The sequence below is a fragment of the Athene noctua genome, chromosome 6, assembly GCF_965140245.1.
Source record: "Athene noctua chromosome 6, bAthNoc1.hap1.1, whole genome shotgun sequence".
Classification (NCBI taxonomy): Eukaryota; Metazoa; Chordata; class Aves; order Strigiformes; family Strigidae; genus Athene; species Athene noctua.
In genome coordinates, this window is record NC_134042.1 from 16,064,395 (window position 1) to 16,088,701 (window position 24,307).

Sequence of the window (24,307 nt, forward strand, 5' to 3'; positions counted from 1 at the left end):
GACAAAAGGAGATTAAATGAATCCAATTACCAGACTAAGCCAAAGGGATAGGGAAGTATAGTTCTTACTGGTAACGCCTGTGTGTGGGTTGCCCAGAAGGCACCATTTCACAAGGGGAAGGAGAAAGGTAGGGTTTTCTTGGGAGGGAGCGTAGCAGGAGGGCTTTTCAGAGAACAAAGAGAAAAAACATGAAGACATTGTTAGTTTAAAGAATAGTTTTCTGACTAATGGATCTCATGAATGGTAGCTGAAGTGCAGAAAGCTGAGATTTCCCATGCCCTGCCTCACACACAGCATCATGTTACTCAAACACACCTTAGCCCACAGTGACCACTCCAAACAGAGAACAAATTAAGGCAGCAGTGACCAAGAGGGAGTTTCCTATGTTCCTGACAGAAGTTAAGACCCCTCAAGACTCAAACAAGCAGCAGACTTGCAAGACAAATCTGTGAAAAATGACTGAGTCCGAACTCAGCATCCAGAAATATTATCCCTGAATCTCCCCAGCATCTCTTTCAGGTAAGGTCATGTCCTTCTCCAAGCTTGTTGCTAGAGGACTCCTGTGCCTTACCTGCTGCCCTCCCCTGTTTGGAAAAGCTGCCCTGTGTCCCCAGCATTTGCTGATACTACAGCTCTAAAACAGGCAAGTGTCCAGCAAGGACTCAAGAGGCCCTGAAGTGGCTCCAGCACAAAGCAGAGACTTTCAAGCCAGGACCCTGCTGTAGGAGCAGGCAGAGCTTCCCACTAACACTGCCGAGGGGGTCCAGCACTATGGAAGGCCTGTCCCCAAGGAGATGGCATGTCCAGGGGGGCACAACCTCCCCTGAGAATATGTATCAGCCATCCCTCAGTTTTGGGTGCTGAATTGCTGGGTTCACCATTACCTTAACCTGGACAGTAAGTCAAGGTGGACTTAATTCTCTGCAGTTGACTTAATTCTCTGCAGTGAGAGCAGAACTGAGCTCCTAGAAACCATTTTTGCAAAAGCTGCTACAAGTTTATAGCCCATTAGTTCAGGCCTGAGTCTGAGCACTCATAGTTCCCTGATGGGCAACTGCCTGACTTGTAAGCTTCTGGGAACTGAGCCCCTTCCTGTCAAATCCTGCATTTGAGTAGAGTGGCAATCAAAATTCATGGCTGGTTTTGAAAGCTTGAGCTTAACATACTGTATTAGCTGACTGAAGCAAATCTGACATTCAAAGACCATAATGCACATCGTGCCTCACCAGGAAAAAGCAATCCAAAACAGAGTGATGAATGGAGAGAGAGAATTTATCCTGATAACATACTGAGAATTTACAAGACTTTGCTATAGCAAATATCCTCTTCACTGTCACTAGAGAGCCAAGAGACTTAAAGAGACAACATTAAAGTCAAGACATTATGTGTCACCCATCTTACATGATTTATTAAAGCTGTTTGGAAATTCAGACAGTTCTTTTCTGTTGGTTTTTTTTTTCCCTCTTCCTAGCAAATTCCCCCATCTTCTTTCCAAAACAAAATGAAAAGCAAATACACCAGTCCACTACTACACTACAATAATGAATTGACTTGGACAACTCACAGAGAGCAGTATCAGTAACAAATAAATATGCTTAGCCCAGCTCTTCTGAACAATCTGCAGAAACCAGCCAGAATCAGCATGCAAGGGAGGAAAGCCAGGTTTGGCAAAAAAAAAAAAAAAAGACAAAAAAAAAATATCTAAACACATTTCACATTGAAAATTAAGCTTGGCAGAGAAAAATATTATGATCAAGACAGTGAAGTCAGAGTATCTAAAATCCTAGCCTGCTAATACCCTGAAACAATCCACGTCACATATCTGTGAAGAACAGTAGTGTGTCAAAGACAACAAAAAAATTAGAACTGTTGAAAGATCCAAGGCAGTCTCTCTCCTAGTTTGCTGCAGGTAAAGCTCAAAGCAGCATTTCAAAAAGTTAGCTGTTTCTTTTACTGGAAATTGTTGTTGCATATACACAACTGTAAAGAACTATTTCCCTCTCCTTGTATTACTCTTCACCAGTGCACAAGCCTTTATAAGCTCCCAGCATTCAACTGATAGTAGGTAACTGGATAGTAAGAACACCTGCAGCTAGCAGCTACAGCCCCTCTTCATTTAGGAGGAACAGAACTGCTCCAGCCCATACAGAAACTTATCATCTTGGTCTAAGCTGAGTTAGGTTTAAACCTCGCAAGCAGAAGGTACTGCATAAACACAGATGAGACAGGAGGGAGCACACTTGTAAGCACATTCAGAAACACCTTTTATGACAGTCTTGGGCTGTATTCTTCTCTCTTTCCACTTTTGGAAGTCTCGTGATGGCAATTCTACAGAAAATAGTTTTTCCTCCTCAATATATATTTTTTCCTTCCTAACATTAAACCACTGCTGAGATGTGAACCAGGTCTTCCAAGCGCTATCTGCTATTTGCCAGGCTGTGATTGCTCAAGTTTCCTCCTAACATCCCTGGTGGAGAAAACTTGAGCCATCTCAGATTGCTAAATTATTCTTTTTAACCAAAGGAATCCTTGTGGAGACTCCAAGATGGTGGCTACCTCATCATCTTAATTTCAAGTTCACACAGATCCTCAGAGGTAGAAACATCCTGGAAAGGAAGGGTAGAAGAGAATAAATCTCAGAATCCTACTGACTACCTCACCATGTCTGACAAGATCCTCAAGTAGGCAACCATGACTACCGTTGGAAAAGGCAGCTCCTCTGAGAAGCTTCCCAGAGTTTCTCCCATTAGCGCCCACCAATTTGTATACCATGGGGATTAATCATGCCATCACTGGCTTGCAAAGTATGTCATCGGCAGTTGAAACATATTGTATGGGCAAATAAGTTAGTGGTGAGTTTCATACTCTATTGTTCAGGTTTATTTCAAGTCAGAAAAAAAAGCGCAGCAGCCTGTAAGAACATCACTCAAGTAAATCTGTCTTTGTAGACCAGTCAAATTTCTGACCTAAATAACAAATCAACAAAAACTTAGGTTTTAGGACCTAGTTCCTGCACAGCAGACATACCCCTCCACTGTGTTGGGTACTTTGTTGCTATTTGCATCTTGGCAAAAGAAGGCTTACATTTTTAGTGCTGCTATTTCCTCAAGGAATCAGGAAACTTAGCATTTGGGTTACAACTACAAACATAACATCTTCGTGTTTTATGCCCACCTGCCATTCTTCTCTTTTGTTAACCTGAAGCATCAGATCCACCATAAACCTCTAATGTTTAGCAGTTTATGACTCCTCTTCAGGTCAGACTCATTCAGAGAATCACAGAATCAGTCAGGTTGAAAAAGACCCTTGGGATCATCGAGTCCAGCCATCAACCCTCCTCTACAAAGTTCTCCCCTACACCATATCCCCCAACACCACATCCAAACGACCCTTAAACACACCCAGGGATGGTGACTCCACCACCCCCCTGGGCAGCCTATTCCACTGTCTGACCACTCTTCCTGTGAAAAATTTTTTCCTCGTGTCCAGCCTAAACCTCCCCTGTCACAGTTTAAAGCCATTCCCTCTTGTTCTGTCACTAATCGCCTGAGAGAAGAGACCAGCACCAACCTCTCTGCAATGTCCTTTCAGGTAGCTGTAGAGAGTGATGAGGTCTCCCCTCAGCCTTCTCCTCCTCACACTGAACAGTCCCAGCTCCTTCAATCTCTCCTCATGGGGTTTATTCTCCAGGCCCTTCCGCAGCTTCGTTGCCCTCCTCTGCACTCGCTCAGCACCTCGATATCTCTCTTGTATTGAGGTGCCCAAAACTGGACACAACACTCCCGGTGTGGCCTCACCAGTGCAGAGCACAGGGGGACCATCACCTCCCTGCTTCTGCTGGTCACACTATTTCTAATACAAGCCAGGATGTCGTTGGCTTTCTTGGCCACCTGTGCACACTGCTGGCTCATGTTCAGCTGCTTGTCAGTTAGAACCCCCAGATCCTTCTCTTCCACACAGCTCTCCAGCCACACCTCCCCAAGGCTGTAGCGATACATGGGGTTGTTGTGGCCCAAGTGCAGGACCTGGCACTTGGCCTTGTTGAAGCTCATCCCGTTGACGTTGGCCCACCGATCCAATCCATCCAAGTCTCTCTGTAGAGCCTCCCTATCCTCACGCAGATCCACACTCCTGCTTAACTTGGTGTCATCTGGGAACTTACTGATGACACCCTCTATGTCCTTATCAAGATCATTAATAAAGATATTAAACAGAAGTGGTCCCAACACCCAGCCCTGAGGAACACCACTTGTGACCGGCCACCAGCTGGATTTAACTCCATTGGGACCATCCATTCAGCCAGCGCTTGGTGCAGCAGACTGTTCCCTCATCCAGGCCATGGGCAGCCAGTTTTTCTGTGAGAATTCTATAGGGAACTGTGTCAAATGCTCTTTGAAAATCCAGGTAGACAATATCCACAGCCTTTCCTTTGTCCAAAAGTCAGGTCATCTTGTCATAGAAGGAGATCAAGTTTGTCAGGCAGGACCTGCCTTTCAGAAACCCATGCTGACTAGGCCTGATCCCCTGGTTGTCCATTATATGACTTTTAATGGCACTCGAGATGACCTGCTCCATGACCTTCCCTGGGACCCAGGTCACACTGACAGGTCTATAGTCTCCTGGATCCTCCTTTCTGCCTCTCCTGTAGACGGGTGTCACATTTGCCACCCTCCAGTCCAACGGGACCTCCCCAGTTAGCCATGACTTCAGGTAAATCATGGACAGCAGCTTGGCGAGCACATCTGCCAACTCCCTCAGCACCCTTGGGTGTAACCCATCTGGTCCCACAGACTTGTGTGCATCCAAGTGGTGCAGCAGGTCTCTGACCACTTTGTCTTTAACTGTGCTGACCTCATTCTGCTTCCCCTCCCCATCTCCCAGCTCCTGAGGCTGGTGTCCAGGGAACAGCCAGTTCCACTGCTAAAGACTGAGGCAAAGTAGGTGTTGAGCACCTCACCTTTTCCTCATCCTTAGTTACCATGTTTCCCTCTGCATCCAGTAAGGGAGAGAGATTTTCTCTAATCCTCCTTTTGTTGTTAATGAATTTACAGAAACATTTTTTATTATCCTTAACAGCTGTAGCCAGGTTGAGCTCTAGCTGCATTTTGGCTCTCCTAATGTTCTCCCTGCATAGCTTCACTACATCTTTATAGTCTTCATGAGAGATCTGCCCCTTCTTCCAAAGGTCACAGATTCTCCTTTTCTTCTTGAGATCCAGCCAAAGGTCCCTGTTTAGCCAGGCCAGGCTCCTTCCCCTCCTGCTTGTTTTCTGACACACAGGAACAGCCTGCTCCTGTGCCTGTAAGACTTCTCTCTTGAAGTATGTCCATTCTTCCTGGACTCCCATATCCTTCAGGGCAGCCTCCCAAGGGATTCTGTCAATCAGTCTTTTGAACAGGTCAGAGTTTGCCCTTCAGAAGTCTAAGGTGGCAGGTTTACTAATCCCTCTCTTTGTTTCTCCAAGGATCAAAAATTCAATCATCTCATGGTCACTGCACCCTAGACGGCCTCCAACCTTCACCTCCCCCACAAGCTCTTCCCTGTTCACAAGCAGCAGGTCCAGGAGGGACCTTCCCTGGCCAGCTCACTCGCCAGCTGGGTGAGGAAGTTACCCTCCACACATTCCAGAAACCTCCTGGATTGTTCCTTCTCCACTGTGTTGTGTTCCCAGCAGATACCTGGGAGGTTAAAGTCCCCCACAAGACCAACAGCAAGTGACCACAAGATTTCTCCCAACTGTTTACAGAAAGCTTCATCCACCTCACTGCTTTGGTTGGGGGGTCTATAGCAGACTCCCACAGCAAGATCTGCTTTATTGGCCCTTAACCTAATCCAAACACTCTCAACCCTGACATCACTATACTTGATTTCTGAGCTGTCATAGCATTCTCTTACACACAGGGCCACTCCACCACCTCTCCTTCCCTGTCTGTCCCTCCTGAAGAGCTTGTAGCCATCAATGGGAGCACTCCAGTCGTGTGAGGCATCATGTGCAGGGCCTCTCTCCGAGTTCCCAGATTCCTTATCATTCTGCCTCTTGGCCGTGTTGTGACCACGATCTTCTCTGGCGGGGGGGAACCAGTCTCTGGGAGCCGTTCCCACACGCTGTGCTCTCACGTCCCTGCAGCGCCGTTCCTTCCCTCTCCTCTCTCCGGCACCGGCCAATTGCTAACGGCGGCCGAACGTACCCTGTGCAGTGGCAGAGCCTCAACCCTGCCTTACAAGCTGCCCGGGGGCACTCACAGCCAAGTGCTGCTGGATCACCCCCGCTCTGTGGGCATTAGTCGCTGCCCTCCCACAGGGCTCTTATCACCTGATCAACGGTGCGTGCTGCTGGTTCCGCCCCTGCTATCCCGGCAGAGCCCACCCAGCTCGTTTCCGAGGGAGGGTGTGGGGTGTGGCGTGTAGGGTGTGGGGTGTGAGCCCGGCGAGGGACCGCTGGTGTGGTCACAGCTCTTTCCGAACAGGCGCCGCCGGCACTGGCTCCGCCCCAGCGACTTGCCTGCCCCCTCGGAGCCGCCAGCCGCCGCCTTGGCTCCAAAAAGATTCAAAAGCCCTCGAAAAGAGCTGTTTGTCGGTCCCTTTTGCCGCGACTCCCCCCTCCCAATGCGGGCTCACCTACACGGGAGCTGGTCTCCTCGGCGAGTGGCCGCTGGTGTGTTTACTCATCTGACGATGTGCTGAGAAGGCAGCACCAGAGCTTTCCCACAGGGGAATTCGACTGAAACTCTCAGCCTTCTGAAAGGTGGTAAACTGAACACTTAGAAGCTCTTTTAAATAAAGCAGTAACTCAACATTTGTGGCCCACGCAGAACTGGTATTTGCCAGGATACTCCTGCTTGCCATTCAAGGAAGCATCGTACTTCTTCAGCCATCCATTTCTTAACATTTGTCCGTAAGCTTTTACTGCTGCATCCTACAGCTCCCTCCTTTTCCAATCAGTCAGCTTATGAAGGTACAGTCCCAGGGGTGTTTCCCAGCACTGTTCTTCCAACCTAAACATGCGCTCCCAGCTGCAGCTTCATGCACTCCAGCTCATGAGCTAGGGAGCTGGGTCATCGGGATGCCCCACATCTCCTCTGACTACAGCTGATGTCACCTTGGTTCTTTTCCAAGTCTTTCTGAGCTTCTTACTGCCTCTCTCCCAATCACAGAGCTGGACTGTTCTCTCACACTCTAATGTGGACTGGACCACTGATATCTTCAACAAGTGCAAATCAACTCACTATGCCTACATAATTTTTAATTCTACCTTCAGATGTATAGATATATGAAAATACACAGACATGTTTATATGTTGTCCTTATTGATTTGCTTATTTACCTTCTTCTCCCCTCTACTTGAAGGAGATAGATTTATTTTTTTTCCTATAATTGCTTTTTCTGACTGTGTTCATTCTTATGCTGAGGTGACCTTTTACAAACACTACTACTGGATTCAGGATTCCTACCTGCAGCCTGCTCATCATTTATCACGGCTCCACAGGGCATGCTCAGTTTCAGCCTTTACACAGCCCCTCTGAAAGTAGATCAATTTAATATTATGTTTATACCCTTCTTCCACATTTCCTTTTGTGACTGCAGCATGTCCAAATGGCCATGCTCTATTGAACAGTCTCCCCAATAAAACCAACATATCCATTGCTCCAATACAGGAATGCATTTTCAAAACCTGCCTATATTTATTAGTCAACGTAACTGTAAGATTTTAGGTTTCTTAAGACAGAAAAGTCTGTATTGTATGTGCACAGGGATGTTTCAGATGCTTCTGAATACCTGGGTCCAGGAATTCATCTTTCTTAGCACCAGGTAATCATGCATCTGGATTCATGCACCCAGATCATGAAATAAAGCAATACTACAGCTTCAGACTTTGAAGATCTAGCAGTTTATGGCTGTGGTACATACTGAGACCCTACTCACAATCATCCCTTTTCCCAGATCTTATTTACACATTCAGTCTTCTGAAAAATTCTAAACCATCTCTTGTGAATAGCAGCTAACATGCATCTGCTTCAGGACTCATGGAATTTAACTGCATTGTTAATACCACCCACTTGCTAAACACCTGAAAAAGAATTAGGCTTCCACCTTAGAAAAGAAAATCCTTAAGAATTGATAACTGTAATCCTAAACTCAGCAGTAAGGTAAAAATACTACTCATCTCTTCACTCCTATCAGCTGTCAATCTGCACAGAAGACATTTTCCACTCTCAGCTGCAGAAAGTTGTCACAGTTGCAAAAGGTCAAAGCACAATGATAAAAGGAGACTTGAATTTCAGTCCACACACACAGCTGCCGCAGTAGAAAGCAGAGCAATTTTCTTGCTTGTTTTTAAAATTACTACCATATTTGCATTGCTTCTCTAGGAGCCAGTGAGCCAAAGCACAGAAAGAGAAGAGAAGCTGGTAAGAATTTGGGGAAAGCCTTGCAAGAACCTTGCATTGAAAACAGAAGATGGAACTAAAAGAAAAGACCCTGGAGTATTTGTAGAATAGAGGAAAACAAGGAAGAACCCACAAGTGAAACTGTAAGTGTATTTAGTAGCTGAAGCCTGGTAGGAGGCAGATGTCAGGGAAGTGAACTCATCACTGTTTCTAATCATTAACTTCACCTAAGCAGATAATGAAGATCCATGGATTTCCAAAGCTACTACAGTGACAAGATAAAATTTGGATACATGTTCCATTCTTCTTCTGGCTACCAACCCCAAGTTAACTGAGTCTCCTTCAAACTAGCCTGGCTGGGAACCTTAATGGGGTTGGAAAATGGCCTGGAAAAATGAGGCTATTTTCCTGCTATTGTTGAGCTGCTGAGCAATGGCTGAGAAGAGGCAGCACTCAGGTACAGACAAGACATCTGAAGTCAGAAGAGATGGGAAAAGCACGTAAAAAGTCTCTCAGCAGCCAAATAGGGCAACACACAAAAGACTTATGAAAGTTACATCAGAGCAGCTTAGCCACATCATCTTCCTGCACCAGTGCTTGTAGAATCAGTGCATCTGGAACAAAGAACTGGAGTTTTTCTCAGATCCATGCTTGGCGTAGGAGAGATGTGCTCTTTGTGAGTCTTGCTCGGAAGCTGAGTTGCTGCAATACAGAAGAATGGATGAGAAGAAGAGAAACATGGTGGTATATGGACCAGAAGGCTGCTCTGGGATGAAAAATAATCCTGACAACACTGGAAGCAAAGTTAAGATTATGACTCTTGACCGCATATTCTGTCAAACAGCTGACAAACCCCAACAATACCTGACAAGGTAAGTCAGGACTGCTTCTCTACCAGTCTCTTGTCTCAGATGACTCTGCTTAGAAGGCTACATTAGTAACAACTTCTCTTGATGTAAGACACAATTTTAGTTTTAGTAGAAATAAATTCTACTCTGCTCTGCAGGCAGGAGTTCACTGTGCTTCTCTAGTTCAGCACTCCCTTCTGTCTGAAGCCAAGCAGCTGCTGCATGCAGAAAGAAGAAAAAACAATTGAATACAGCCAGACTACATGCACTGACCCGTTCTGCCCTTACAAAAAAGGGACGGCAACTATTTCAAAACCTGTCTCCACTAGCCTAGCACTGCAGTGGGGCACGGCTACCATTTGACTAGCACTCCGAGAGAATGATCATCAGCAGGAAGGGGCTCTTGCATATGGTCTCCAGCAGTCTCAGCCCTGGGCCAGGAGCACACATCACTGGCTGAAGGCATCTGCCTGTACCAGATGGTAACACTATAGATGAAACTGAACATCCTACCTTCCTAAAGTAGAAGTTTAAGACAACTGAACTTGCATCTTTGGTTGTGTCAGAATACTTCACAGCAAGACATATATTCCCTTAATATTACTACCAGAAGGAGCAGCCAGGTGTCAGTAAATCAAGGTCTGTACAAACACATATGAAAAGAAAGCCTGTGCCTCAAAGAACGTGTCATACCATGTCATCTTTCTTACTGGCTGCTGCCGCAGATCTAGAAACCAGAATCCTATTCTGGTTTTCAGGCTTCAAGAAGAAATGTTCCAAAATACACATAGCCCTTGCTTTTTCTCATATATATTTGTTTAATTCCCAACGATTGACAAAATATCCTCATAATCCAAACACAAGCACTAATTGGCCCAGATCCTTGCCCATTTTAGAAGAGACACCAAGTGACTCTGGATTCTTTTACTTGCCTCTGGAAGCTGCTCTTTCCAGAACAGATAACTCATGTTGATGCACAACACAGAAAGCTCATGTTCTCACTGCCAGAGCTTCTCTTTCATTTACAAAAGCACAGATGTCCCTCTGGACACTCCAAACAATACCTTTCACCAACTCTTAATTGCCCTTACAAAAGTGTTTTTGATGCTCATACGAGGGCCTCAGGAACATGTGGGGACACAAGTGCTGAGGAGGAGTCAGTGGCCCAGTGGCTCTGTCCAGCTAGGGTTGTGATGTGCACAATCTTTCCCTACTGCTGGGTTCCACAAGCAAAATGCTTATGCCAGGGAGAAATAACAACTGCAGACCCAGACTGTGGTTTTAGTAACTTCAATCTTACTACTTTCGTCAGATCAGAGACAGAAACCTGATACTCATCTTCAAACAGCTTCAAGCCCAAAGATAGCCCAAATATCTGCAACTTACTGCCCCCTCCACCCCCATGCAATATTAGTTCACCCAGCAAAACATAGTAACTCTTCTTAGAAAACCATATTGCTCTTGATCTTTGAAGAGAAGGAATACCAAGCTGAACATACTTCACCTGGTTCCCAGAAGAGGCTTATTTTTGAAGTCTCATGGAAGCCTAGTGGCCAAATCCTACGAAACACAGAACAGAACACTCTCAGTTGAAACACTGGAAGAGATGATATCTACCAGGCTATGTGCTACAGAGCCATTTACAGCAGACATGAATGTGTAATAGGAAGTGGTAAGACCACGACTTCCCATCCATGAAGTTCAGCTTGTTCTCAACACCTCCCATAATTAGTTTTTCTTTCTGTTAAGCACCAAGCCTCCACCAATTTCTGTCAGCTTGTCAGAGGAAGCTTACTGTGCTCTGCATCTGGCTGGAAGGACCCAGTTTACCCATGGGGCCTGGCAAGCACAACTAGAAAAAAAAAAACCAACCACAGCTGTGCCATCCTCTGCAGCACAAAGGCAAGCCTGCCATCCTGGAGACTTATGCAGCAGTAGAGGATTATTAATGCAATAGCAATTCAACTGGCTTCTTTCCACTGAACTGTAACCTAAGGCTTTACCCAGCTACCATGTAATTGTTCTTCTCTATTTAGACAAATGGCCTTGGCCAGGGGTGACGAGAGTGTCCTGCCCCATTAACGACTGGCCACAGAGCTCCCAAACAGGGCAGGGCTTTCCCTGGGTCACACTATTTCCTGCCAGGGACTTTTTGCCTAGCTCTTCATTTGTGGTGCCCTTAACTCCTGACTATGTTTTCAGCTTTTATTTTGCCATCTCTTGAAGATAAAAGGTTAAAGATATACTCTAAACAACTGCTTGTTATTTTAGGAGGCACAGTTGTTAGTTAAGCACTGAGGAGCTGATCCCTCCTTTGTGCAGGCACTGAGCTCTCACTGACTGAAGCACACCTCTGGTAGCAACTTGTTCTTCGAGATTCAGCCTCCAGTAATCTGCCTTACACCATTACTGCAACATGATACCATTCAAACAAATTAATTATTTGCATGACACAGCTTTACTAGCTTTTGAATTTCATATAAGTATTTCCACCTCACACACACAGAGGCCCAAATTCATTCATGAATTTAAGGCACTTAACAAAGGTACCTTCATTAGAAGCTTTGTCTCTGCAGGCTCCCATTTGTAGTTACTAGAGCCTATGAAGTTAGCTAGAGATGGGCACATCCCAGAGACAAAAGTGGACGTTGAGCATTCCTGATGCTGGCATTCCTGCATCTTTCCAGTACCTATTTACGGATGTTTAAAGCACATACAGCATTGATTTATCTACCTCAGTGAAATACCCAAGGTTACACAGGCTAATTTCAGGTCTTATCAAATCAGATTTTTTCTTTATCTTGTTCTTCTTCCAGGCAACAACAGGCACCTCATGCCTCTGGGCAAAGAGGTAGCTGTTCAAAGATGCCAGTTCTCACCTGTGTGTTGGGAACTGTCTCACGATAAGACTAGAAAAGAATTCCTCAGTTGTAAGTAAAATGGTTTGATACTGCTCACACTGGCCACCAAAAAAAAAAATCCTCTCCAAAAACCCCAAACCCTAAATTGTTTTTAAACCATCTTAAAAATCTGCTCAACAAACAGAGCATCAGGTGACCTATAGCAAATGGAACCAGAGAGGCACCATATGTTATCTTGTCCATGCTTACATAAAATGCTCAGGAGCTGTCATTTTCATGCCTGAATCATGCATCTACTATTGACAGTCCTGGAGGCACACATTCTGGCCAGCTTGTCCATTCCTTTCTATACAAACCTGCAGCATGTAAGGACTTTTATGACAATCGCTAGGTAGTAAGCAATACACTGTTGGTAGGTTGAGTAAGAGTTTAAGTTTTTATCTCCCACCATGAATGAAACAACCTAAATATGCTTCCATTGTATAACTAGTCTTGATACACGCAACAACAAACCTGTCACACCTATGCAAACCAGCATGATTTCTACTACTTTGCACAACAGTTCCTAGGAATGCTAAGGTGTTCAAAATAGATCCCTTGACAGTTTTCAAGTGAGCTCTTTGTGCATAGGCTTGTACTAACTTAGAACATATGCAGCTAACCAACTTGCTTCACTATATCTTCACTGTCTCTCAGACATGTCTCTCTTGGGTATTTCTTATGCCTAACTCACTCTTCAGAGTCACCTGCACTTAGACACTTTGACAGCACAGTACAACATAGGAAGTTTCGCACTGCATCCACAACACTGACAGATCTTCCTCCCTTCTCCAACTGGTCTATGATGATCAGTATATAAGCATAGGGAGCATCTTCTGATGCCTGGAAGTGGCTCCCATTCAGCAGCCTTCCCTCACCATCCTCCCTGGTAGAGCTATGGTAGGTAAAGAATTCTAACAGTCTGGCTAAGAGCAGACTCAGGAATTAGACTGGACATAGAGGATGCTGCCAAAAAGTGAAGCTCTTTTGCAGAGCTGCATGAAGGTTCAGCACTCAAGAAGCAGGGGATGCTGGAGATCCACCCTAACACCTCTCATCCTGTGAGTAAGGAAATTAAAATATCATCTAGAATACAGCAGTGCTCTCAGAGCAATTCTAAAAGGCACTGAGATTTCTACAACAAAGGGTGAAAGTAGCAGCCAGGTCTGGGATGGAGAAGGAAAAGGACCTTCCTAAGTCAGTGCCAAGGTGGATAACATGGATGGTGTTGTTGAGCAGCTGTACTGCCTCACAAAGCAAACTGATCCAAGTCCTGTGGTGAGGTGTGCTGGCCCTAAGAAAGGGACAAGGGGCCAAACAGTGCAGTGCACTAACACAGAACTGACAAAACATCTGCTTTACTACCACGTTTGCCATGATCTGCGACATGACCTTGGATGAGTCACTCCACCTCTCTGTGCCTCTGGCTGCCATCTGACTAATTAGACTAAACTATCTAACTATAGATTAGTTTGGCAGGTAGCACAATTGGTTACCGATACTGCCAAAAGCCGTCAAGCAAAACTGGAACAGAGAGCAACTGTGGCCAGTCACTTGCAGAAGCACTGAATTCACACAGAGTCAAAAAGGCTGCACAAGTAGGCAGCCCTCAGCACTGGTCTCCTTTGCTCAGTCATCTGTGTCACACGGATTCCCAAGTTTATCAAAGCATTTCTTTCAGGGAGCCTGAAGGTGCATCTCTAAGCCAGACACAAGCATTTGTATTTAACAGCATATTCAATAAGCTTCTCTGTACAGCACTTAAGAGTGAGTAATTAAAGGAAATACTAGTGCAGTAGAGCTTCTCATTAGCAACCTAATTAGCCTTCTGAAAATAATTAACATTCCTTTCTATAATGGGAACAGATGACCCATTACATCCATCAGACAAGCAAAACAAATGCTGAAGGTACAGGAGATTTGTTCAGGGAGACAAGCAAGAGAAGCATCCAGCAGCAGTACCAGTGAAAAGGAAGAAGATGGGCACAAATGCCCGTGACTCACAAAGACTGGACTGTGCAAGTGGGTGTGCCAGACTAGTACATGCCTAACAGTCTGATGTGTACATCCAGCAATCACATTGAGCATTTTCCTTCCTCTACCTCTGTGACCCACTGAAAATGCATCTCCTGAGATGCTGAAAACTTATGATACTCATTTTGAAAGCCAGATTTAAAGGCTGTCAAATTCAACTATTCGGTCACAAACAGCTCTCTCCATATGCAAGAAATTCCCCAAATGTCATACGTTTTGACTATTAAAACACTCTCAAAATGCTCATTAAAATAAACTATGATTTAATCTCACATGTAGCCCATTTCTGTGGCCCACAGGAACAAGTGAAGTGATGGTTACGAACAGCATGAAGTACACCGCTCCAAGTTTCACAGGGTGGTGCTCTCATCAGTTAACATGCCCTGAAAGAGTTAGGTCTATGTTTCTTGATCCGTGCATGTTTGAAATCAGTGCGGGTGAGCAGAGTGTCACAAACATCAGTGTTGCGGGATGTGTGTGTATGGATGGATGAGAGAAAGCAAAGGATACAGGTTAAATATCACTGCCTGGTACAGCAAGAACTGTGGTATGACAACAGTTTGATGCACTGTTTCAGTGCAAGACAACAGATAAAGGAGAAGTAAGACATAATGGAGCTGAGCTTCCCAACATCCACATATTCAGGTAGCAGCAAACATAACAAATCATGAACATGCAGTTGCATTTTCAGCCATTTCCGTGTTTGATGCATATTTACATTTCCCTGGCAGGAAAGCTGAATACTCATACTCTTCAAGTGTGACTGCAGTGAGGGCGAAGCTCAGCCGTACAGAATCTTCCCCAGATACATCACTATGGAAACCACAAATTCATTGCCTGCTCTGTTAGTCTACTTCTTCTTCTGATTAAAAAAAAAAAACAACAAAAAACTAAAAGTATTCTTCCAGTTCATCATCTTCTCTCTTCTGTCAAGACCACAGGAGGACAAACACATTTTACCCGCTTCAGGGCCAACCACTTCTTCTTTGAGAGCCCTTTTTGTGAAACCTACCCCACCTCCCAGTTGAGCAATCTTCCTCCCAGGATGCTTCTACCACTTCAGTGAGGACTCTTCAAATGCAGTCTGGGATTCTATCTTAGCCTCCACAGCTTCCAACAACTCCAGAGGTGACTCACTCTAGGGCAAATCCATCTAGCTGGCATAGTAAGAAGCTGAAAACTGTTCTGGACATGTTCTAGTGTATTGTTTTGACTGAAGTATCATTTATTTCCTTTCCTCAAAGCTTTTTAAGAACACTTGAAGTGGTCTCAAAATGGGGTAGGGCACATTACAAGACAGCTGTAAATGCAAGGGTTAAACTTTTGCTTTAAGAAGTCCATAATTTCTATAGCATAGGCTATATTTCTAGTAGCTGCTAGTTTCAGGTAGCTTTTCCCACACTAAAAGTCTGAAGATGTCTCAGCAAAAGCCTAATAGCTGAGAGCAATTCTGGAAGATGCAGAAGGAAAATGGGGAAAATGCTCAGTATGGCATTGTGCAGCCTGGGTATGTGAAATGGCTGAAGGAATCTTCATACCAACCAGCAGGAGGGAAAAAGCAAAAAAAAAAAAGAGTAAAAAACCCTCCACATCTAACTATGTGCATTTTATGCTGAGGAACAGCTTCCAAACAAATCTTCAGCAACACCTTCTATCACACCGGGCACCTCTTATCTGAGCTCAGAGCAGTTCATGGAAGAATAGGAGGTGAATTTAGTCTCTGCAGCTCCATAAGGCCTCAGTCCCTCTCATCTTCAGCTGCCAATTGACAACCATTACATAGATAAATGCTCACTAGTAAACAAGTTGAGAAAAACTAGCTATGTCACAGATGTTCCCAAACAGCCATTTAAATACACTCCTCCCCACTAAAGCACTCTGCATGGAGAGAAAAATCCTGCCTGTGCTCAGGGAACTTCGAGCAGATGACTCTTTGGCTTCTCAGCCAGATAGAGCTAGGAACAAACTGTCATAGTATAAATTCTCTCACAAAACCCAAAGCAGCACTACACAAAAGATGCAGCCCCCTACCTCCCTTTTGCAAAATGGGCCAGAGCAGTCAGTGCTTCCATCTTGGTTCTAACTCACCGCCCTCACCTCACAGCCAATTCCAGGCTGGCATTACCAGATGCGTCCCAGTTTCGTTGGTGTTACAAGAGTTCCTACCAACAGCCCACAGGATGATCAAAGGTTACTTCTGTGTCCTCAAGGATCTCACAACAACACGCAAGCCAGTTTCACGGAGGACAAGCTGAGCGGAGTGGTGATCAGAGTCAGCAGGGTCGTGTCCCCGTGGCTTTGGAAGCAGATCTGTCTGCATCTCCAGCAGACAGCGTCCTGAACAGCCTGAGTGGATGGAACATACAGGAGGCAATGAAGGAATGAATAATTCATAGTCTTGTTCTGCTGCCAATGGATCTATGTTTTCTTGTGCCCGTACGGCGCTCAGTTTTTGTTTTAACAGTAATAGGAGAAGTCTGCACTTCCTTTGATGGTTCTTGAGGGCAGGCGATAAGCAGCTTTTGCTCTACTCACAGCAATAGTACCATACACCAGAGCGCTTGCCAGACACAGCTTTCTTCGGAAGTACTCATGGCTGCATCATTGACAAAACGGCTGGACTCATTCCAAGGCTCGGTCCATCCCTTCCCAGGAAGCTGCTAACACTTGCTTTGTCATACCCTTGCAGCACTGGTCTGAACTTTACTGCTCAGTATATGACACTTTTTGACCAACTGAAGCCCTGCATTCAGCTACACAATGGGCAGCAAGATCACAGTCAGAGCTCAAGGCAGCAGCTGACCCTGCTTATCCACACTGTTAGCATTGCCACAATTAAGTCTACTGCTTCCCTTCAGCAGCTGACTGGGTCTGCTCCTCAGTCTCAGAGAGGGACAGGCGTCTATCAGAGCAAGCACACCTACAAGGGTGGGACAACAGAGTACTCTAGCACAGAACCTCTTGGGCACTATGACCAAGAGAAGGTAATGAGACACCCAAGACAGGATAGGCTGAGGGAGGATGGTGCTCCATGAATCTGAATTTTATATATGTAGCACCTACATATTCAAAGTGAGTTCCCAGTTAGAGATAAAGCACTGTGCATGACCTATCCATGAAACCTTATCCACAACAGGGAAAACAATACTGTAGCCTGAACTGCTGCAAGTTGTATCAGAGCACCTGTGCTTAACCTCCTGTTAGGGCACCACACGGCAGACTGCAGACACACAGAGCGCTCTGAAAATGCTGCGGGGTCTGGGGATTGTCATTCTGGTTCCACAATGTCCAGCCCATCTACCAGGATCAATATAACATTTCGCTCCAGGATATAAATCACCCTTCCAAATTTGATAGCAGTTTACATCCACTCTGTGCAACAGACTGCCACAGATACAGGCGAGTGGCAAGATGAGCCTAAAAGAATTAGTAGAGTAACACACTGGTGAATCAGGTGCAGAGACTGCACTGCTTGTCAGGGCCAAGAATAGACTCCTCATCATCCGACTCACACCTGTGCCTTTACCACCAGAGAGAACAACCCTCTGCTCTTTACCTACTGCTCTGGTTTAGCTCAGAGATGCTGCTCCACTGTCCTGATTGTTTTAACTGCCTAAGGCTATCCGAGTGAGATTTTAAAGAGACAATAACACTGAAGTAAGTTTGGCAATATAAATTATAAGCAATCAGAAGATGTGACTCAAAACAGACAATAATCAAGGGTGACGTGTGCAAATAGCAATCTTACACTTCCAGAAAGCAACTTTCAGTTTGAACCGATTGAAATAACTTTTTCAAGTAATTTCAGTTATAATAACTTGAAATAACATTTTGACCATCCTTTATGCACTCTACATATTTAAATTTCAAAGGTCCCATCTACAACGCAGTCAGCTCTGTACTAAGAGAACTGCTCTGGTTTTCTGGTCTACGAGTGCACTCCCACCAGTTTTACCCTCCAGTCCTTACCTCTTCTGGGGAGGAATCCTGGAGCTCTCCCTCCCGCTTTTTGGTCAGCTCCTGGTTCACAGCATCCGTGGGTCAACCAAGTCGCCTCCAGCAGGTCTTGAGCCGTTTCAGACGCCAGCAGTTTTTGGACCAGGTGCGTGTGACTGACAGCTAATACACCAAACAGCCAGCCTTCCTAAACCAAAGAGGTACAGTTTAATCTTAATGAAACACAGCATAAGAGAGGCTTTAAACACTGAAAAAACTATGTGTATGGATAGCTTAGCTCTGGTACATTGGGCTCTGGAAGACCTGACTTCTTCAGAGTCCCACGCAGGGCACCTGTACCTGCCCCTTGCCCAGGGTGGCTCCCTGGCAGCTGCCTCTCCTCTGGTCACGCTGAGCCTTTCGACTATCCTGTCCTGGATCCCAGCCACAGCAAACACACAGAGCAACATCACGGGAGCTAGTAACCAAAGGTTCCTCACTGCTACCATCTCAGCCAAGGCCTCAGTTAACCCTTGAAGTGTCTACCATTAAGTGGTTTATCTCTATTTTCCCAGCCAACCCCCCAATTTTTGAAGTGAGCCTCACCGCTGACTCCTTTTCATCCCCATCCTCCCTCTCCCAGCGTTGCCTCCCTATCTTCCCCTCCTCCTCATTTCTCCAATCATCACACTTTCCTTCTTCTCCCTTCCCCACTCTGGGACAGAATATGGACTTTATGTAAGCAGGCCCTTGTTACTGCCACCCACCTGCCACCCCAGCCTGCTCCTGGGTGTACTGGCACTGCCTATTCCCCCCCTGCTCCAGTGACCCGACTGCCTTTCACCTCTGTGTTGGGCTCAGACAGCACAGCTGCATGACCTGAGCAAGCAGAGCCCATGAGCTGGGGCTGTACTTCTTCTCTTCGAGCACTGACATTTAGGATGCCACACTCATGATTTTCACAGAAGTCATGTCTTGAGGTGCCAGCTCCAACACACAAGTATCTAACATCATATTCACGTCACCCTCACAGATCTTACACTCCTAGGGCTTGTCTATACATAGCATTTTTCTGGATTAATTGCATGTGAAGAAGTTAGAGCAAGGACATTTATGTGTCAGACTGTGTAACAAATGGGATCTTTACATTTTCCTAATCTCTGAGGTTTTGAGCATCTAAATCCAACAGGAATTCAAGAGAAACATTTTTCTTTAAAATGAACAAAAAACCTACACTGTTTTTATTTAGATAATACTGAACTACAAAAACACTCCAATTAAAAATGCAGATTAAATAACTAATCCTTCCCCAACAAAACCTTCCCACCAAGATTATTGGAGCAATGAATAGCATAAAACCACTAATTAAATCAATGTAACATGGGTATTATAGAAACACATTTAGCACCTTCTGTCTATGCACTGAGGCTTACATCTACTTTGGAGTCTCTCAGCATGAGATACAGCTAGGTATTTGTACATCAAACTGGGGAAGAACTTGGTTGTTAGCTAAATCTGGTATAAATTGTTCTAAAGCTGATGTTCCTAAAAATTATCTGCATGTCTTCTATTTTTATTATGCACATTTTGTCACAGTTGGAGATAAGTTTCTACTGAACTATTTATCAGACACATGCAAACAAAATTTTAAAAAGCATTTCCCTAGAATCGCAAGAACACAGAGAATGTTTTTTACACAGATCTATTTGTCTGTAATTTGATTTGTACAATAATAAAGAAAAAAAATCATATAAGCAACTGCAACACACTCCCAACTCCTTCAGTGCAGAAAGATGAACATTACACAAGGCTTCAAGCCAATCTCACTTTAGGACAACACAGTCACACTCAATTCAGCCCCTTCCCCAGCACCAGCACCCAGACCACCCATGGGGTTTCACCAGGAGTCAGACCAAGGAACTAATCAGCCCTTTGAATGCTACACCCATGCTACCCTAAAGCCTGTTAGCTCTCAGCTCTATCACCTCTCAGATCTGGCTCACAGGCCACTGCCCAGCACAAGTTCCTTTTTCACAAAAAACTTCCTTTCTATGAACTCAAAGTCCTGGAGAAACCATACCTATGTATCAACACTTAAAGAGTTTCTTCAATTATTATTTTCTTTAATTAGCAAAGACTAAGTCGTAACAGACACGAGCAAAGAGGTGGAGCAGAAGATAAAGGTTCGACCTTAAAGCTCACATGATTAATACAATGCTTAAACTGTACAGAAAAGGGGATTTGGGTTTTCTTTTGTATATAAAAGAACTTTCTGTGTTGAAATACTAATGATTAAAAATGCATTTTTGTAGTACTAGTCTATAGTAGGGAAAAAACAAACAACAGTGCTGTGACCATTCAATTGCATATATAGAAATAGTTAAAATCTAAAATCCGATACTAGGCCAGACTCAGGCTTCCCAAAACAGCCTTTGCCCATGCTCTGACTGTTCCTCTGACAGACACCTGGCATCAGCACGTTGGGACCTCATATTAGCATAATTTAGCAGTAGTGCTCATCAAGTGAGAATACAAAGAACAAGCAAACAAAAAGGAAAGCCAATTCCTGACTGGGAAGTGGTTACTTTTGTGTTCCTTCAACTGTCTATTTTAGTATTTACACTTCATCATTTGCAAAATGCTCCAAAAAAGCAAGCTCAGGTCCATGCAACAACCTAGTGATAAACTGTCCAACAGAGAAACTAAGTCACGACACTCCTCCATGACTTATATGGGATTGTCCTGGGAAGAAAGTGCTAAATTTGGAAACAGAAATCGAGAATCTCTCTTCTCAGAAACTCACCCTGCTCTGGCAAGACTTACCCGGAGGGTGATGCGGATTTCACTTTCAACTGAAGTCCCAACACGCCTTTCGATGAGGACTTTTGAACCTGTATATAGATCAGCTGGGATCTGAACATCTCTGAACCTAGACTGGTAGATAGAGCACAAAACATGGTAGGTTTGGCTGAATTTCCTTCCCAAAAGGACAAAGTTATCTCAGAGAGATACCCAAGACATTCATTGATACAGAGTCCCCACCTCCGGAAAAGGAAATGTTTCTCCTCTGGAACAACAACAGTGAAGTAATTGGAAAAGCAACTCTGTAAAGTAACAACTTGCAGTTACCCGAGGAAAACACGTAATTTCCAAGGTTAGGTGCATCCTTTCCCAGATACTTTCAGGTGGGTCCTATCTACTGAAAACTTCTGGCAAAGCCTTGAGAAGCACATTAGACCTCTAGAATGTCAGATTTCTTTCAAAAGCCATGCCACCACCCAAAAGCTGAAGAGGCTTGCAGCTGAAGCTGCAGATGCCTGCACCCCTATACAACTACAGTATCTGCAAATGCTTATGTGGCTATTTATCACCAAAAGCAGAAATGCATTTAGGGTAACTGCCAAGAGTCTTTATTTTTTGTTGCTGTTATCCTGCAATGTGTAAAAAAAAAAAGAAAGAAACAAACTTGGGTTTCAAACAAACACACAATCAAATGTCCTTGTGCTGTTGTGCTGCTGTATCTGTCTTAGATTATTAGACTATTTTTTCTCTGTGTACACTCATCCCTGCTTATGTTCCTTCCATTCTGTTCCTGCTAAGGCAATGAAAAGTAACCAGATGGGTTTACATTCAGGTTTTTATGCTTTACTGCGGCTCTCAACATTTTTGGGCCAATGGGTCACTGAGTGTTTCAAGACTTCTCACAGCTTGCCACATATCCCTGCCATCTACCTTTTAACATAAATCTCTCTCCCATTTTCTTATTTTTCATGTTTCCAAAGATGAGCTACAGACTACTTTATGTAAGCTGTTGAAGCATCAAAACCCAACAGATCCATGAGAGGGAATGGTTATTTACTCAAATACACTTACATGCGCCTATATTTAAGAGCTCATCTAACATTTTTTTCTGCTGATTTCAGGTTCTGTGAATGCTTCTCTCTAAAACTGGGATCAAATTTGACCTCACAATATGGCAAGTTAAGCAGGAGGTGAGTTAAAAAGGAGCAACTCTTACAAAACTCCACCTACACTTGCTTTATGAAGAAGTAGAGAACACATGTTACATCATGAAAGCAAATTCACTGGCTTTTTGGTAATTGAAGGCAGGGTACCGTTGCCTAGCAACTTATCTGATTACCATTTTTTCAAGTATCACATGCACACTTAGATATGTTGCATAATAATGTCTCAATTTTATGCTGCCTAACCCAACTGAAAAAAAAAAAGGGGGGGGGGAGCTACCAAAATTAATGCCTGTAGTCTCTTTTCTAGCAAAAGAGAGAGTATAAGATAGTGGGGTCATAAACAGGTTGAAACATTAGTATTGCTGAATTTTATTTCTGCCTTTTTCTGGCTTGCTGAATGTGCTGATACAAGCATTTTATTTTATCTACTTGTCTGCAAAATGACACTAATAATACCAGCCTCACAGAGACACACTGAAAATTCATTAAGACTAGAGAGATTCTCAGATGTTGAAGTGCTGGTGTTAGCACTTACAGCTTTTTAGTACTCCAAACGTTGCTAAGCCCTGATCCAAAGCGTAGCAAATTTTAATCATTGTCATGACATTGTCCAGTCCTTGTTTCTCAAACAAGGATCTCAAACCAATAAAACTACATTTTTCCCATCAGAATGTGACACCTTCCTGTCATCTATGTCTGATACATAGCAGGGAAAAGATAAAAGAAAACAAAAAAGCTACTCCCACCGCCCCACACACAAGGTAGCATACCCCAACTTGAAGCTGGAATACTAAGCATTATCACTGCTCTTGGAGATTGTCCCATGAAAATCAGAGGTGAATCCGAACATGTGTATGCATGATATTTTTAGAAATCAACATGCTCTACTTATTGATCTGATCTTTGAAAAACTAATTACACTCTAGCTAACTATGAAAGAATTAAGCATTTAATTGCCTTTATGATGAGCAGTAATACCTCATAATATAAACACCAAACGGAGGCATTGTTTCCAAAAGGATATAATTATCTAACAGGAAGTCTTGGATTCTAGAAATTGACTTTTTGCACATCTACAGGTTATATGCCAATACAATATAACGTAGTAAATCACCTACTTTATAAGTGCACCTGAGTCTACCATTGCCAAAATGGGAATGGCTTAGCTGCCCAGGGCGCTCCACATACCACGCTAGCCTCTGTCAGCTCAAGTGACTGAAACTGATGTTTTGGAAACTCAGTATCTCATCTCCATGGTAAAGTATTAAGCAGCAAAAGCAAACCAAAAGCAACAACAGTCAAGCTCTATATTGCTAAGGAATCATTACATTACCTTCACAGCAGCTCCTCTCTTCTTCCTAGTAGACATTGAAGCATTTTTATAAACTGTGCCCTACATCCTGCAGCTGTTGTGCAAGTCCACTTCCAATTAAAAGCTTAATTGTGAGATCTGCCTTGGAAAGAACTGCTGGATCAAAATAAACCAGATCACATGGCATCTATCATGCCACTAGGGGAAACTATATACACATCTTGAAAACACCAGAAATCACAAAAAGTAACTCTTCCTCTAGAACTTACCACAAGCATCCTTACCATAAATCTCTGCTGACATGAAGGACCAAAGTGTCGCATGGGTTAAGCAAGCCCAGCTTTGCTAGGCTGCAGGAGAGGAAACAGCCAAATGCACACCACTATCATCAGGCATTCTCTGCCACAAGCAGCAAGGAACCACTCTACCTAGAGCTCTGCATAGACACTGCCCCAGCCAAGATTTCTCAGCCCAGATTAGGCTGGTGGAGCCAAATGAGTGTGACCATCTTCTGTGCATGTATTCTGGGTGAAAAAACTCAAAACAAAACAGACTCCCCATCCCCAGAAGGCACTTAGCAGTACACACAGCACTACGCCACAGCTACCCATGCTAAAGACAAAGCTTCCCCCTTCAGAAATACTTCATCGTCTCCTTCATGCTCCCAGCAGAGTCAAGGAGAACAGGACAGAAAGGTGCTCCACATTAGCCCTTCATATAGGCTACCTTCAATACATGGCACACCCGAGCGCAAAGATCCAGCAAGGAAGAAGTCAAACAGCCGCTTCACCACTCTATGTTATCAACACTTACCTAATGACTACTAATGATTGGATCTTATGCAATGAAAGCAAGACAGCACAGCATTTGTGGTAGGGAAGATGCCCTCAGTCACTTAATCCAGCTTTGACAGAAGCCTGTGA

The 24,307-nt window shown here is 44.2% G+C and overlaps 2 protein-coding genes across 13 annotated transcripts in view; both read right to left on the reverse strand.

Moving 5' to 3' along the window:
* RAD51B (RAD51 paralog B) overlaps nt 1–18,244 on the reverse strand; it is a 446,199-nt gene extending 427,955 nt beyond the window's left edge. For 2 of the 5 annotated variants that reach the window (XR_012633866.1, XM_074909727.1), the window contains exon 1: nt 18,138–18,244. The gene's annotated coding sequence lies outside the window, so the exon portion shown is untranslated. Of the gene's footprint in view, nt 1–6,618; nt 6,723–10,738; nt 10,795–18,137 lie in introns of those variants that run through there. The other 3 variants (XM_074909728.1, XM_074909731.1, XM_074909729.1) reach the window with 3 other exon arrangements.
* TMEM229B (transmembrane protein 229B) overlaps nt 1–24,307 on the reverse strand; it is a 41,475-nt gene that overhangs the window by 12,260 nt on the left and 4,908 nt on the right. Inside the window, exons 1-3 of one of the 8 annotated variants that reach the window (XM_074909734.1) lie at nt 18,138–18,246; nt 16,266–16,514; nt 10,739–10,794 (exon numbers count right to left, since the gene is read on the reverse strand). The exons of 1 other annotated variant lie outside the window; for it this stretch is intronic. The gene's annotated coding sequence lies outside the window, so the exon portion shown is untranslated. Of the gene's footprint in view, nt 1–3,570; nt 3,822–6,188; nt 6,210–6,618; nt 6,729–10,738; nt 10,795–16,265; nt 16,515–18,137; nt 18,253–24,307 lie in introns of those variants that run through there. 6 more of the 8 variants (XM_074909733.1, XM_074909735.1, XM_074909732.1 and 3 more) reach the window with 6 other exon arrangements.